The sequence below is a fragment of the Pteropus alecto genome, unplaced genomic scaffold (genome assembly GCF_000325575.1).
Source record: "Pteropus alecto unplaced genomic scaffold, ASM32557v1 scaffold22, whole genome shotgun sequence".
Lineage (NCBI taxonomy): Eukaryota > Metazoa > Chordata > Mammalia > Chiroptera > Pteropodidae > Pteropus > Pteropus alecto.
Window position 1 is genome coordinate 5,240,435 of NW_006434839.1, and position 16,912 is coordinate 5,257,346.

Genomic DNA, 16,912 nt, shown 5'->3' on the forward strand with positions numbered 1-16,912 from the left:
ACGATTTGGGATATGTCTTCGGTGGAGATTAATGGTGAGGATGGCATCAAGGGTGCCGACTCCAAAATGCGCAAACACAGGAAAGGAGTTAACGCTCACTTTTCGCAAACAGACGCCTATTCAGTATCAAAACTCTCACCCTAGGTCGGATCCTGCGCTCCTCCTACCTTCCCAACCTGCCTCTACCCTGCCCCCTTTAATCTCTATAGTGGGCGGGACAGAGAAGAGACATTCTCCGCTCCTCCCAAATTGGTTAAGCTCGCCCCGAGTTTTGGTATCCCATATTTGAGCAAAACCAAGGAAACGCAACCGCTAACGAAGAGCGCCGACCAAATGACAGCGGAACAGCACACGCGGGTAGAGAAGGAAGCAAAACATGAAGAAAGGCAGTGGTCTATAGCAGCCACGTGAGGTGTGCGATCCCATCTGCCCTAGGAGTGAGAACTTCAACTCCCGGCTAGCAGCTGAGCGGTTACCCTCGGAAAACTACAACTCCCAGGGTGCCGCGGGTGGAGCCGCCCTCCGCTCCTTCCGCCCCTCCCCCGCCCCTCCCTGCCGGATCGGCGTGCGCCTGCGCACGGGAAGCCGGAGGAGTCTTACCCTAATGTAAGATGGTGGCCCGTCTGGCTGTGGAACCCACCGAAAGCTGAGAGTCTCTCTCTCAGCCGTAAAGGTCGGACTCACTGAAGCAATCAGGCCCGGTTCTGAGGAGTTTTTTCCCCGACACTCGTCCAGTGGTCTCTTGTGAGGACGCGGCAGCGCGTGGAGACGGCTAAGGGAAAAGCGAGGCAAGTCAGGCGGGTGAGTCTATGCGGGGCTGGGCTTAGGGGAAACCCGGGGTGACCGGCTACGAGAGAGCGGAGGCTTCGCTGGGATTGTGCAGGCCGCACCCCCCTCTTTCCCCACCCCCCGCCTCATCTTCACCCTCCTCTTTCTTGGTCTTCCTGCTCCTCTTCCTCCCGCTCCCCTCTACGCCACAGCAGTCACCACCAGGAAAAGGGAGCGGGGCAGAAGGCAGCGCGGCGGCGAGCGCTGGCTCCTTCGAAAATTTCTTCAATTGGGGAGCCGAGGCGGCTTTTCGTCTTCAGCTCTCCCCCCTACATTTTTGTTGGGGCAGGATTCTTAGGTCTCAGGACTCCTTGTTTTCACAGCCCCGTTTCCCCTCTCTGACGTCCTTTCCCAGTGGCCCCGTCTCCCAAGACCAAAGCCATCACTTCCACTCTGACCCGTGTTGCTGCTGCTGCTCATGAATCCCGCTGCTCATTGCCCACTCGTCCTGCTGCTTGTTATTTGCTCCACTGCTACTATTCTGGAGTTAGCCTTTGCCCCCTTCTCGTGCTTGCCATCAGCCCCTAGTCTGCCACAGTAGAGCTTCAGCCGATGTGCAGTCTTTGCCTTTAACCACATCTGTCATTTTAAAAGCGGCCCCTTAAGTATCTAGATTATGCTGCTGCTGGTTCTGTCCCACCTGTTCACAGCTTTCTTGGGAATTGTCTGTTCCTTCCCTCTTTCCTATACAGATTCTTTCAACATATACTTCCAGAAGAAAACGGGGCGCCCCGCGTTGGCCCCTGGAAAGTCAAGAAGTTGGGAAGTGAATGAAGTGAGGTAGGGTACTTATTAAACGTTCTGAGTGAAGAGCGTTTATTTAGGCTACTCAGGAGAGAGACGTTTTCATTTTGCTTTCAGTGATCTGGGCATTATTCGCTCGGTTGGAAGGGTTTTGTTTTTCCGTTTCATTTTGGACCGGTTTATCCATGCTACTGTGCGTTCTTCTGAATTGCCTTTCCCCAGGTCACTTAATGTGGGCACTGATTATACTAACAAATGTATTGGCCTAAGCATTTCAAAATAAGATAAATCTGGCACACAACCAAACTCACCCGTGAATTCCACAAGCAAATACAAGTGTTATTTTGATTATGTGCAGGTTATAGGTGGGTTACAGATTCCTTTCATTATTGAGAATTGATTATTGACTAAGTGAGTTATATTGCTGTTCAGATTAATTAATGACATATGGTTTGAGTGGAAATTTCCTCTCTAGCTAATATCATACTCGCTTAGTATTTTGGATTCAGGAAGTTATCTCCTTTAACCTTTCTAGAATGGTAGGTGTCTAAATGGTTTTCTTTTGAAAACCCAATCGGGTATGTATGCAAAATAAAAATAGATATTTTTTTCTCCAAAATTAAATTCTGCATTTTTTCTATAGAAAAGAGGGCTGATGGAAGGAAATGACAATGTGCACATACATGCATTTGGTGGCACTCACTGTCAATTATCTACGTTAAAAAGCAGAAAACTAGAAGTAAGATGGCTTATGATTGTTTTGGTGGAATCTAAATTGAAATATACAGACTGATGGCATAATGAGATGAAGGAGCCTTTGCTGTAATCAGACCCCTGTAAAATAATCACCAGAAAGCAAATAGGATTGCATAGATCAGATACATCTCAAATTTAAACATAAATAAGACATTATGTTCTTAAGGTATATGTGAAAATGTTAAAAGTCATAGTAGCAATCTCATGCAGCAGTGTACCTCTTATTTGCAAAAGTAGTAATACCTCAAGTGTAAATACAGATACAGTTACCCTTTTAATCACTTTTGCACATTATTGTGATTTTTACATATTTTACCTGTAGTTACCCGATTGTGATAAATAGTTTGTTTTGTCAAATGTAAACTGAGGTTAGAAAAGCTTTTTATAAAACTTTTCCCTTTTCGCCACTTAAGCCCAAGTTTGGAGAAATTTAATAAATCCCTACTCTTCTAAGAATGGGAAGCAATATATAGCAGACCTGTCCAAAGTTATAACTTGAGGTTTTTAAAAAATTGTTACTTACATTTAATTTATGGGTAGGAATGTGTTTAATACAATTGATCTTTACTCTTAAGTAAAAAATGTATTTCATTTTTCTTTGTGATACACTGATGGAGGAGCTTTCTACTTTGAACAAGCCTAACACACAGGTTTAGAAGCCCTTGGCAGTCATACTTGGGTGAATTGAAAGCAGTGTGTTTTGGGAGAGAACTGTTTGTCTGGCAGAAGAGGGTATATGATTTTAATACATCTTTAGTAAAGTTTTGTTGTTGTTGTTTTTTTTTTTTTTGCCTCAGTAAGTATATTCTCAGGTAATTTCTCTACTCCATACTTTTTTTCCTGCAATCATAAAATTCTTACTTTCAGCACTCTAAAGTCAAAATGAATCCCCTTTGGGATCTTTAGTTCATCTAAAGATATCTAAAGTTCTTTGACATTTTGACAGGAAATAAGGAGCTGAGATTTCAAAATATTTTTGTATGCTTTAAGTTTGTAGATGTAACATTATGAACATTGCAGCTTCATAATTCTGTGGGTTTTTTTATTTTGATAGATTTAAATACTTTATGCCAAGTTCAATTGTTGAATTTTTCAAATGAATAGATTATTTCTATAGAAAGGTTTTTGAACATGAATTACTTAAAGTTGACGTAATATAAAATTTGTTTTCGTAAAGTGTAGACAAATCTTTAATATTATTAGTATGAGACAGTTATAAGCAAATGGCAAAATGCAAGAAAATTGTTTTGTAATGCCCTCAACCTTAACTTGGGAGCACTAATGATAACCTGCAGCTCATTACTGTGTAAAAGAAAGAGGGTGTTGCTTAAAGATGAACTCCTTGCATTAGGGGATATTTATTTTAAAAATGACTTTACATACTTGATAGAATGAAAAAATATCTTCTCAGTTTAAGCAGTATGATTTTTAGAAGTCTTCCCTTTCTCTCCTTTCCAACTTCTGGTTTTAAGGTAAAGCTACACTCTTCATTTTAATGTTTTTTATTTTTTATTTTTATTTTTGTGCCTGCAAATAATACTTGATTGAATCTATTTTAACTTAGTGTTATATTATTTTTATAGACCAACTCAAATAAAAAGTTTTAATTTGTGAAAACTTCAGCCTCTGCTGAAAATTTAGTTTGCTTTCTGTCATTAAGTACAGTACTGTCTTGACTTTTTGCGAAGGAAGTTACATTCTGCTCAATTGGTTCCAAAGAAAAACAGGGGGAAATAGGTTATAGAGATTTTTTGTGTTCTAGAAATAGAATAACTAGAATGTACTACATACTTTTCTCAAAGGATTTCTTACTCTAAGTGGAACTTGTAAATGGTTTTCATCCCACTGGAATAGCATGTATTGGATGAAACCTGTTAACACATTCTGAGATTTAAAAATTTTTATGTTACCTCAGATAACAGGAAAAATCTGCAGATGTTCATTCTTATACAAAATGTAGCAATATCCCTGATATTTTGAAGATAGTGATATATGTATATTTCAAAGGTTGAGAGTACACAAATGATAAAGATAGCATAATTTACTGAATTATCTAGTGATGCAAGGAAAGAAGTGGGACTTTTTAATCACATGGTTAATGGTTTTCTGAAAGAACTTTTTCAGAATTGTTTTTAATCTCGTTATGTGGTCTTTATTAGAAAAGATTGTGCAGTAAATGTCAACTTTTTCAAGTGTAGTAATATAATCCAGTGGAATTTGTCACATTTCTTTTTCATAGTATGATTCTTTTATTTTTTAATCAGAAAGTAGTTTATAGAAAAGAAAATTCCAGCACTGTTTTGGCCCCTTCGGTTAGCTTTCCCATAGCAGAGTTTTTCTTCTACTAGTAGAGAAAAATTACATACCACAAAAAAGAAGATGATGATTTTTACTTGCTAGGAAAACAACGTTAAAGATAGTACAAATATAAGGCAACTTGAAATAAGTTTTTTTATAAGGAGTTTGTGAGAATGGTTTCTAAACTGTTTATACAAAAGAATTGTCCTGTTTTAAACTTTAATTGCTTTGGGCGATGGGCAGATGATGGATTGCTATTAGGATAAACCTTGCTATTTGTATATGTGTATGTGTCAGCTATCTGTTCAAAAATCAAATTTTTTTTTTAGTTATGGTAACTAAAATCTTACCTCTTGAGTATTTAGAGAAAATTAGAGAAGGGGAAATAAGAATAATCAGATTGGTTTGTATATATGTGTCAAACCAGTTCGGAACAAAAAAACTCGAGACAAAAAAGCAGCGTAATTAGAATAAAATGCCAGCATTTTAAGATAGTTGTTGTTGTATTACTGCTTTTGAAAGGAATTAGTGAATAATGTTGTAGGGGAAATTGTAGTGATTGAATTTTGAAAAGTAGCTATAGACTGAAATATCAAAGGGAGGGATCATTCCTTACCAGCAACAAAAAGATACATTGTCTTTAAGCCAAATATCTGAAATTTCTAAGCATGTTTTGCAGTCCTTGGAATAAAGAGGAAGTGCTAATTTTTCTGATTATTATTTTTTAATTATTATTATGGTGACATTGGTTAAGAAAATCCAGTAAGTTTCAAGTGTACAGTTCAACAGGAAGTCATATGTATATTGCATTGTATGTTCACCTCCCACAGTTAGATTTCCTTCTGTCACCACATATTTGACCCCTTTTTCTGATTATTTAAGAACCTACTAATTCATTCCCTGTTAAGGGCACTAGATATGTTCAGATTGTGAATTTCCTGAAATAACACTGGCCGATTTGTAACAACTTTTTTTTTTCTGCTTTTCATATTTTGCTTATGATTTTTTCCCAGTGTTTTTGGTTTTCAGCAGTTGTTTGGGTGGACCCTTTTGTGAGTTCTGTAATTGATTGAGAATTTGAAATATAGTCAATATTGCTTTTAGTGGTAAGATTAATTTTTTTTGATGGAGATCCCCTCCGTTTTCATTAGATTTTTCCCCTCTAGCTAATTTTTTATTAATTCTTGGATAAGAATTAGGATCATGCAAGTTCCCTGCAAAATTAAATTTTTCCAGAATCTTTTTTTTTTTTTTACTCTAACTGGGAGCCTAGGTATTTGTTAGTTAAAGAAAATGTTAGTGTATTTTGTTTTTGTCATTTTAAATGAAGAGCTTATTCGTACTTAAAAAAATGAACTTATTAATGTGAAAATTTTAAAGCAAGTATAAAAGTAGACACGAACCTCTACGTAGCTGTCACTTCAAAGATTATCAATTCATAGACAATCTGGGTTCATTTATTTCCGCACTTATTTTACTCCTTGTCCTCCTCCCTTGGACCTAGATTATTTTGAAGCAAATCCTAGTCATCACATTCTTTCATTTGTACTAGAACTCTTTTGACATAAAATATCTTGATTTTTTAAATCAGGATTAGTCAGCTTGTCAAATAACCTTCAAGTACTTTTATTAGAGACTCACTTCTTAGGAAATGGCCTGGCCTCTCTAAGAGTTTATTATCTTGGTGGGTATACTTTCATAATATACATAGCATTATCCAAAGCATTATCCAAATAATGTGTGGTACATATAGTCTGAGTCCAGTATGCTACTGTAGGGGTATCTTCAGACTAAAGTTCTAGGAATGGGGCTTCCTGGAGAAAGTAGGATTAAAGGATATGTACTATCTGCATAGGCAGAGCATCTCCAAAGGAAATCATGCCATGCATTACATGTGTGGATGGAAGCCTGAGCAAACACTTATTGGTGGGACCAGTGTGATGTGAGAGGGGCGTAAGGAGTCTGCTCCCAGTAGAATAAGGTGTTAGTTTCTAGGAAATGGTGTCAGAGAAGTTGGTATAGTAGGGTAGATCTGGATTATGAAAGGTGTATTCATTGTCCAGTCAGATTTGATCTGCCAAGCAATAAGGAGTCATTAGAGGTTGGTGGTGGTGGTGGGAGAGGAGATGACATAATAAAAGTGCTTTTTAGAAAGATTGCTTTTTCAGTAGTGTGCAGCATATTTTGGGTGTGAAAAATTAACGTCTAGGCCATAGAGGTATGGGGCAATCTAAGAGATGTTAGTGTGGAAATTCTGTAGGATTTGGCAGCTAATTGATTCCATATTCTCTTTAGTCCCTTCCCTAAAGAAATGACATCATGGTTTTGGAGAATAGAGAACTGAGGAAATGTGGTCTATTTGTCTTTGATAGTAAACTGCAATTCGTTATCTAAACCCAGCTTTTGGAAAGGAAGTGATGTACGATTACTCAAACAACAATCTCAGAAAATTTCTATAGAAAATAGCTTCTAGTGTTTTCAAATAGTTTTTTTTTTTTTTTTTCTGTTTTCAAATTGTTTTAGATAATCACTAGGGAATAAGAGTTGGGAAAATAAAGAAAATTTTATTACATTATAGTAAGAGATGGAACGTATTTCATTTATAAAAGAGAGATTTGTGCCTCATCTCCTTATGTGTGTATTATTTCAGAAGGGGTATTAGGAACCTTACATTTGAAAAGCTTATAACTGGGATGTATTATTAGGATCTTTAAAACGTAATGATGACCTGATTAGAGCAGAAGAAATTCTGATGAAATAGGGCACTAAATATTGTCAGCTTCAGGCTCCCTTAAGGAATGATAGGGTTAGGTCAGCAGGCCAGAGAAAAATGTAGAGACATTATTAAATGAAAGTTTGGTCTTTAACTTATTTTGATATACCTTGTTTTGCAAAGGTATTATTAAAAACAGATCTAGTTAAACAGCAGCCATATTTGTATTTTTTAAAGTTCTGAGACTTTTGAAGTTATTCTTTTCTTTGTTTTGTTTTTTTGACTCTTCGTTAAGCCAACTTTCTTCATCTATTGTATATTTCTGGATGGCATGCTTTCTTTTTTTTGCAAAGGAAAATTTCACATTTTTTCTTAAAGCAAGAGAGAAAAATAGATTTCTTGCTTCTGGCTTTGTAAATAGTAGATGAAAAATTAACGTCTAGGCCATAGAGGTATGGGACAATCTAAGAGATGTTAGTGTGGAAATAATAATCTCTTCCTGCTTCCTTCAATATGACATGTATTCCCTCTCCACTCTCCATAGTATTTGGCATGTGGATCTCAAGAATTCTTACCGTTGAGTTAAAACATCTCAAGCTTAGGTGCTTACAACTTCAGCATTAAATTTATCTTAATTTAACAGTCATTTTTGTGTCTTATTATAAAAGGTATGACCTACCATAACGCCATGCGCTTTTTAGATACTTGGGAAATAATAGTAAGGATAAAGACGATGATGTAATATAGAATATTATTGGGAAATAATCTGTTTTTCATTGACATGCCTCCCTTCATAAGACCTTCTTAATTCTGTGACAGCTATTTTTGACATTTTTTACCTCTTTATTTGGCTGGTGATGTGCACTATTTAATATGGTCACTAGAATAGAAAGCTGTTGCCCTCTTCTTGGCGGGCTGTTTTACAGAGGCTTTAATGTGTTAATTTTGGATTTAAGATTGACTCAAGATGTCCTTTGTGCAGGAGAGTCTTGAAAAGGATTTATGCATCTCTCTCATTGCCACACAGTGTATGTGAGAGGGAAGTAAATGTCAAATACATAGCATAGTATTTGAGAATATCTTCAATGATAGCTGCTAATCCATTCTTTTCCCCCAAGAAATTATCATTTAATCCCTTGGAATGAGGAGCCACTTATAAGTGTTATGGTTTGTGGTGGTGGGGAGAGGAGAAAATGTCTCCCCATTCCAAAAATCTCTCCTGAGTTTTAATAACTTGAATTAATCTCAAATTATTAATGCTTTACATATTTTTCATTCATACGATTCTTGGGAGGGATTTTATTTTGTGTGAGTGGCTTTGGGGGTGCCTTGGGTAGCAGGAGGTAGGTGCGTTGTAAACCCAGGAAAAGGGAGGAGAGGCAGATAGAAAGAGGGAAGACTTCAAATTCTAATAATGGCTACTGCGTATTTTTGCCTGAGGCATTCATGGCATTGGCTCCTTTGCTGCCTTTGGCTGCATACCTTAGTTTTTCTGAGTTATGCTGTCAGTACTTTAGAAAGTCAAACGAGTGTCCCTTTTGGTTTATGCATTTTAATCTCTCCAGCTCAAGACCTGACAATTTTTTTTTCTTAAACTCTGCCAGAGGGAAAGGGGAAAGATAAAATGATAGGTATGATACTCCCCATCTGCTCACATGTTAAGGTTACATTATTCTAAAACATTTTTTTGTGGAAAAACTTCTGCCTTTCATTTTAATTTATGTAATCAGTTATAAAATACCTTCATGAATTCACTAAATGAATCCTCAGAAACCTTTTAAAAGGTCTTTTAGCCATAGAGTTGGTGATAGGTTGAAGAGTACCCAAATAAGTTAGATGCTTAGTGGAACTTTTTTAGAATTTCTTGCTTTTACTAAAATCTGTTATACTGGACCTTGTTCTAGATGTGAATTTTGCTTCCAAAAAAATAGTTTTCTTTCTTTAAGGTGGTTACCTTCCCTACATTGTATTCAAATCTGTTTTGATCCTGATGAAAACAAGTAGGGCAGTAAAATGCTTTAATATAGGCATGCTAACAGAAGAACATTTGTTGTCAGGTGTCACCATGTATTCTTTTGTCATGCCTAGCAAATATTTTCAGCAGCTTTGGAGAACTGTGAATAACATATGATGTGTTTGTGTTTATAGAGTGTGCTTTTTATTATATACTACTAAATTCTAGTAAAATTTAACTTGATATTAAAGGAAATATTGCTCTTCAGTATTTGGAGTAAAGGACTAACTTAAATGATTTTTCTTAGTTGAACATAGTTTTCCATAGTTTTGTTTTTTCAATAGTTTTTCATGCAAGCCCTTTGAACTCTCCCTGTTTTTATTATTGTTTCTACTGTGAATATACCAGACTGTCTCAGTGTGAATCTTGGCTCTGCCACTTAAAACTTGTCAGATCTAGAGCAAGGTACTTTACCCTGTCTGGGCCTCAGCTTCCTCAGTTGTAGGAAGGAGATATTAGGATTGTTGTGTGGCATAAATGAGTTAAGGTATGTAAAGTGTTTGGAGTAGTGTTGGGCACATAGAAAGCCCTATGTAAGTGTTCACTATTTTATACATTTGAAAGAATAAAAAAACATCCATTTTTGAACACTTAACTATTTATTCAATACATGTTTTTTATGTCTAGGTACTGGACATAGTTTTTAGTAGTTACTTGAGCAGCTGCAAACACAGGTAATGTGTTTGAGGGGGAAATCAAAGGATTAGCCTTCCTCGAATTTTTTTGAATCCAAGAGTAATGGAAAATGCACCTGAATAGGTATGATGGAAAATGATTATGGAGTGTTTTGAACTAAGGCAGAGAAATTTATATACCGTTGGTAAGACGGGAGATCATCGCAAGGTTTTATTTTCTTTTATTTTTTTAAGTCAGGAGAGTGATGTGTTTAAAATAGTACTTAGGAGAAGATGGTTTTGCGTGTCTTGGTAGCATAGAATTTTTTTTTTTTTCCTAGTCTGTTCTGTTTACTGATCTACCCAGAGCAACCCATACAGGGCCTGGTAGAGAGAGAAAGTGTTCAATATTTATTGGATGAATGAACCTTAAGGGAAACTGAGTTAACAGAGAGAAGCACTTTTGGGATCTCTACCTTTAAAGGGTAGAAGTGAAAAAAAGTATTATTAAAGAAACAATTGGAGAGGTGGAGGAACATGGAAAAGAATAAGTCTCAGAAAACAAAGAGACTTTCCAGGAGAGAGAAGTCAGATAGGGATAGGAGATCGAGCATGGCATTGCTTCTATTTTAAGAAAAGTAATTGGCATAGTCTAACACAGCATTCAAGGAGAATGAGAATAGTTAAACCCTTTGGCTTGTGGTGTGATAATCACTAACGACATCAGAGCGATTTCAGTAGACTGGGAATGTAACTGGGAATGTCAATCAAATTGGGTGAGGTTAAGGAAGGTAGTAATAAGTGGAGATTGTAGGTAAAGACCATTCAGTCTAGAAAATGATTGGAAAAATGGCAAGAAGACATTATAATAGTAGCTTTCATAGTTATTGAATGTGTACCTTGAGAGGTTCTATGTATTAGAGATGAGAAAACTTGAGGCAGTTTGTGCTGAATGTTAAGTTTTCTAGTAGATGAGACTTATTACCCATGCTGCTTCAGGCCTCTGCTACTTGCTAACTCTAATCTTGAAGCAATGGTAGCACCTATTTCATAGATCTGTGGTGAGGATTAAATTATTTAATCTTTTTAAAACACTTAGAGCAATGCTTTGGTATGTGGTAAACATTTGATAAATGTTAGCTATTATTATCATCCACTGCTGAAGTGGAGTAGAGAGTAGGATTAGAGGCTTGAAGAGAAGAAATAGAAAAATAAATTAATAAAATTATTGCCAGGTAGTGGCAAGAACTAAATGAAAAGGCCTTAGAACCTTTGCTCTAGCTGTTCCCTCTGCCTGGAGAACACTTTTCCAAAACACATAGCTATTTCAACTTCTTCAGATCTTTGTTCAGATGATATCCTTCTTAATAAGCCTACCCCGACTATTTACATTAAAATGCAGGCCCCTCTCTCCAATTATTTGCACTGTTTTACATTTTTCTATAATACTTACCTTCAAACATATAAGCCACTATAGTCATTATATATATATTCATTATATATACTGTTCGTTGTTGATCTCTATCTACTAGGGTAGGGGTGTCTGTTTCCTGATATATCCCGGGTTCTGGGAATCGTATTTGTTAAATAATAGGTGCTCAATATATGCTTTTTGAATGAATCAGTTTTTTACCATTGAAGTTGGCTGGATGGAGAAATGAGTTCAAGGACTGGCGGTAATATTTTTTTTAAGGAGAGTCAATTTTGTGAGATTGATGGACACTACATAGAAGTTGACTTCTAAGACTTCTACTTTTTCTCAAATGAGTTTTGAGTCCATTTTGGCACTAGTTTTCCTGGAAATCACTTGGGTAACTCATTTAGCTGAGGAAAGGAAAAGGTGAGATGAATCTCTTTTTTTGCTCCAATAATTATATTTTACATTTGATTAGCTAATGAAAGTTTTTCTTAGAGTGCTCGTTAGATGGTAGGCACTGTTCTAAATTCTTTATTTTATTAGTTAAAAAAAATTCTCCAACAAATACATTACACTTTCCTTGCAAGCCCTTTGTTTTATTGAAAGGGAGCTTCTGCTCCCTCATTTCCCTCTACAATACTCACAGCTTTGACGCTATCCCTTGCCTGAAGTCCATCAGGACTCATCTTATTATATTCTTTATCCCTTTTTATGTTGTCACCTCCAATCTCCCAGGTGACACTTCACATCTCACACTTTAATCCTTGCAGTGTTCTGAACAATTCCTATCTTTTCACTCTTCTCCGTCTTCAGCAAAATTTCCTGTATCCTTGTTTTTTTTCCCCTGAACAGTTCCTCTACTTTCTACTTGAGGACACTGGTTTCTCTGTAGCCCTCTTACATGTTGGCTATTAAGTTTTTCATTTTTTTCTTATATGCCAATATCCAGGGTTGGTGGGGTGTCGAATACACTGAGATTTAAGACTACATTTCTCATTCTGACCTCCTTGAATAAGAGGCGAAGAGGAAGACTGGTTCTACTGAGCCTGGAAATGAGGCAGGTGTCTTATTCTCCTCTCTTTCCTAAAACTCATCTGTTAACAGATTATATTGTCCATAAACCTTAATGTTTGCTGTCATCTGCTTCACCCTGGGTTACTCCTTATCTTTTCTTGACTATTTTAGCTCCTAGTTTACTGTCATTCTTGCTAACACTATATTTCTTTTAATTCTTGATAATTTTAACATATATCACCTATGGTTCTTCTAATACTGTGGCCTCTTAAATTCTAAAATTTCTCTAATGATCTTGCTCTCTGCCCTATCTCAGCCATTCATGCCATGGTCATATCTTTTGCCTTGTTATTACAAATAAATCAAACCCCTCCATGATTTTCAATTCATGCAACCCCCTCTCTGACCACCATCTATATTTTCAGCTCATTTCACCTAGTATTCCAACTCAGTCTTTTACTGTCATTAAAATGTCCAGTCCACAGATTCTGTTCTCTTTTCACTGTCTCTTGCCCCCTTGATTACCATTCTTCCTTACCTAGTGTGCATTCATTACCCAGTGATCAGTTATTCCATTCATTGCCTTTAATATGCCCTCAACTCCTTCTCCTTTCTTCTTCGTATTTACTTGGCAAAACCTGCACCTTAGGTAAATCAAATGGTCTGAGAATTTCACGTCTGCACCAGTGCGGCTGCAAATGACTGAAGAAAAATATGACCACTTTCACTTTAAATTCATGGTAAGACACCACAGGCACTTAGTCTGGCAGTCACAGTCTGTTCCTTAGTTTATTCAGTTTCCCCACTCCTAGGTGACTTACCCCCTTACCTTTCTCCTCAGACTTTCAGCTCTCTTCCTCATGTTCATTCTCAGTTGATAGACCTGCTTTCTATTTCATTGAGAAAATAGAAGCAGTCAAAAGAACATTTACAGACTCCACCACCATATCTGTGAACCTACTGATCTGACTCACAGTTACTCTGGTTAATACATCAGATTCCATCCCCTTTCATATACTCTGGGCACTGATGTAGTAATTCTCCCCCCTTTTTGCACCTCATCAGTTCTTCCTTCTCTTCTGGATCATTCACACGCACATGCAAACATGCTGTTATTTTACTCATAAAAATATTTCCTCTTGATCACTCTTGATTTCCATTGCCACAGACCTCCTTAAAGCAGTGTCTAAATGCACTTGTTCTAGTTAGTTGTTTTCTCATGTTCTCTCTCAGGCCTATTTCTGTCAGGCTTTTGCCCCTCCCATTGTATGAAGATTGCGTTTGTTCATGTCTCCTAACAATGACATTGTTAAATCTCATAATTAGTTTTTTGTCTTATGTGATCAGTATCCATTTCATAAAAGTTTTTCTCCTTCTTTGATATACTTGTTTCATTTGCCTCTTAGGATACCACATACCCTTGGTTTTGCTCAAAACTCCTTGGCTGCTGCTCCTCAATCTTTCTTGGTATATCTCCTTTTTGCCCATCTCTATCATTGGAATATTTCAGGGCTCAGTCCTTGATTATCTTCTGTACCCTCACTACCTTCACTTCTTCATGGCTTTGAATACCTTCAAAATGTTGATGAATCTCAAATTTATTTCTCGACTTCAGACTACTCTCCTGAACTTGAGATTTGTATATCTATTTGCCTATCCAGTATTTCCACTTGAATCACTGTTATATATCTCAAACTCAGCATGTCTAAAATGGGATGTTGCTCTTCCCTTCCAAATCTGCCCTCCCATACCTGCTCCACCTACATACGTAGCCTTCCTCTTCTCAGTTGTTGGCAGCTTCAAGTTGCTCAGGCCAGAAACCTTAGAGTCACGATTCTGTTGGGCTCACATCCCACACTTATTCTTTCCATTGGGAAGTCGTTGGCTCTACCTTTAAAACATACCCAGAATTCAGCCAGTTTTTACCGTTTTCGTAGCCACCCTCATCACTTGCTGGGTAATTGCAGCAGCTTGCTAACTGATTTCCCTGCTTTTATCCTTATCTCTATAGTCTGTTACTGATGCAGCTGTAAGAATTACCCTTTGAAAACGTAAGTCAGATGGCAAGAGATTTTGCTCTACGTTTAAGAAATTTCGTGAGTTGATAAGATTAGATGTTATTCTAGTCTAATTTTACTAAATCTCCTTGGCTTGGAAGGCATCTTTAATGTAGGCTTTGATTATGCCACTTTTTATGAGTGTGGAAAAAGTTGTCAACATCTTTTCTCCTTACTAACCTTCCACCCAACACACAGGAAGACTTGACACCTATATCCCCTAGGAAATTGGAAAGAGAGGGTCTAAGTTGGTTGCTGTGCCAAAAAGTTGGTTTGAATGGAAGGCTGGACCACCCTTTCTTAATAGAGGTCTGTTATTTCACTCCTAACCTTCTTTAGCAACACTTGTTTTCCTCCTAATCCCTGCCAAATTAAGTGTCCTTCCTCTACCCCTACCCTTTCTCTGTTTTTCCCTTCCAAATGCAAATGTATTTCTTAAGACTTTGGCTCTATTTAAATTAGTGCTTTATATTTTAAACTCCCTTTTCAGACATCCTAAAACCCATTCTTAAGGCTTCCATGTGAGTTAGTTTTACTTTAGTTTCCAACAGAATTATACTGAACATGATAGTAAAAGGGAAGGTTATACAAATAGGTGAAGAAGTGTGTAAAATTATGGGGAAATTGAAAGATATTTTTATTGGGTATTGTACTTTGAATGTAGTTGTCATAAAGCTGCTGTTCTAGAGGAGTTATATGGTACTACATGTAGAGAAGTTTGGGGATTGTTTGGCAAAAAAGAACTTAGTTCATTTCTTTTTCTTTTTATACTCTGAAGAAAATGTTCTCTAATAAATTTTCCTTTGATTACTGTTCAGAGAGGCCTCTTGTACTGAGATTAACAATTATATTACAAATTATGATATTGTGTATATATTACTATTGATTTTAGATACTTTCAGATTATCATACTTAATCTCTTTACCCAAATGTACATACATGCCTGTTTTCTCAAGCCATTTCTTAGACCTGTGTTGTCTAATATGGTACCCACAAGATATATGTGGTTATTGAGCACTTGAAATGTGGCTAGTTTGAATTGAGATGTGCGCTAAATGTGAAATACCCACTGGAGTTTGAATTCAGTACAAAAAATAATAAAATAGCTCATTAGTAATTTTTTAAATAACACATGTTGAATTGATAATATTTTGGATATATTGGGTTAAATAAAATTAATTACCTGTTTATTTTTTCCTTAATGTGGCTAGTAGACAACTTAAAATTATATATGTGGTTTGCATTATATTTTGCTTGGACACTGCTGCCTCTTAAACTTACCTTACTCTATCCACAACACTTTTAGAGTTATTTTAACTCAGTTAATGATTGGTTATATATTCACTAAAAATGATTTTGGTATAATGTATTACGAAAGGATTTTTTTCATGAAGTTAAATACTTTTTTTTATGTGGTCATCCTTCTTAGTATTAACTTTCTCAAGTCTTGAGTTTTCTTTCTTTTTTTTACTGTTTGACTTTTGCCATATCTTGCTTATGGTACTACATAAGCATAAATTATTCTTTCTCTACATTGCTTGGAAGAATTTGAAGGACGAATTTAAAAGTATCAGAGTTGATCTTTTTTTATTTTTTATTTTAATTTTTTTCTAAATTTATTTATTTTAATTAGTTTCACGTATACAATACATTGGTTAGACACCTGTGTAGTTCGTAACACGGTCCTTCCAATTGCTCCCTCCCTCCCCTAACCCTCCACCTAGCCAACGTATTAATGCTAATTGCATTCCCTATGCTCTGTCTCCATCCCTGTGACCATCGATCATCTACTAATTTGTACTTCTTTAACCCTTCACCCCATTCTCCCAGGCCCCCAAACCCCACTCGCATTTATCCATCACCAAATTGTCCGCTATATTTGTGAGTCTGTTTTTGTTTAGATTGTTCTTTTTATTCCTTAGATTTGGCTTATAAGTGAAATCATACAGTGATTTCACTGTCTGACTTAAATACCTTCTAGGTCCATAGTCTGTCTGACTTAAATACCTTCTAGGTCCATCAAAGCAACATCTTTTTCCATCTCCTTCCTTTTAATCTGTGTGTCTTTTAATCTGAAGTGAGTCTCTTGTAGGCAACATTAGGGGTCTTGTTTTCCTTTCCATTCATCTACTCTTTTAGTTGGAGCACTTAATTCTTTTCCATTTGAGGTACTTATTGATAGGAATGTAATTGTTACCATTCTTTATTCCTGTTTTTGATACATGTTTTTTTTTTCCTTCTTAAAGAAGTCCCTCCAACATTTCCTGTAAAACTGGCTTGGTGGTGATAAATTCCTTTCATTTATTTTTGTCCAGGAAGCTCTTTATCTGTCCTTCAACTCTAAATGATAGCTTTGCTGGGGAACATATCCTTGGTTGTAGATCCTGGGTTTTCATCACATCAAATATTTTGTGCCAAGCCCTTCTGTCCTGCATAGTTTCTTTTGAGAAATCAGCT

At 36.5% G+C, this 16,912-nt stretch overlaps 1 protein-coding gene across 2 annotated transcripts in view; it reads left to right on the plus strand.

Annotated features, from left to right (window-relative positions):
• Positions 1 to 562: 562 nt before the first annotated feature.
• CNOT4 (CCR4-NOT transcription complex subunit 4) overlaps positions 563 to 16,912 on the plus strand; it is a 102,640-nt gene continuing 86,290 nt past the window's right edge. For both annotated transcript variants that reach the window (XM_006910496.2, XM_006910495.3), the window contains exon 1: positions 563 to 801. The gene's annotated coding sequence lies outside the window, so the exon portion shown is untranslated. The remainder of the gene's footprint in view (positions 802 to 16,912) is intronic.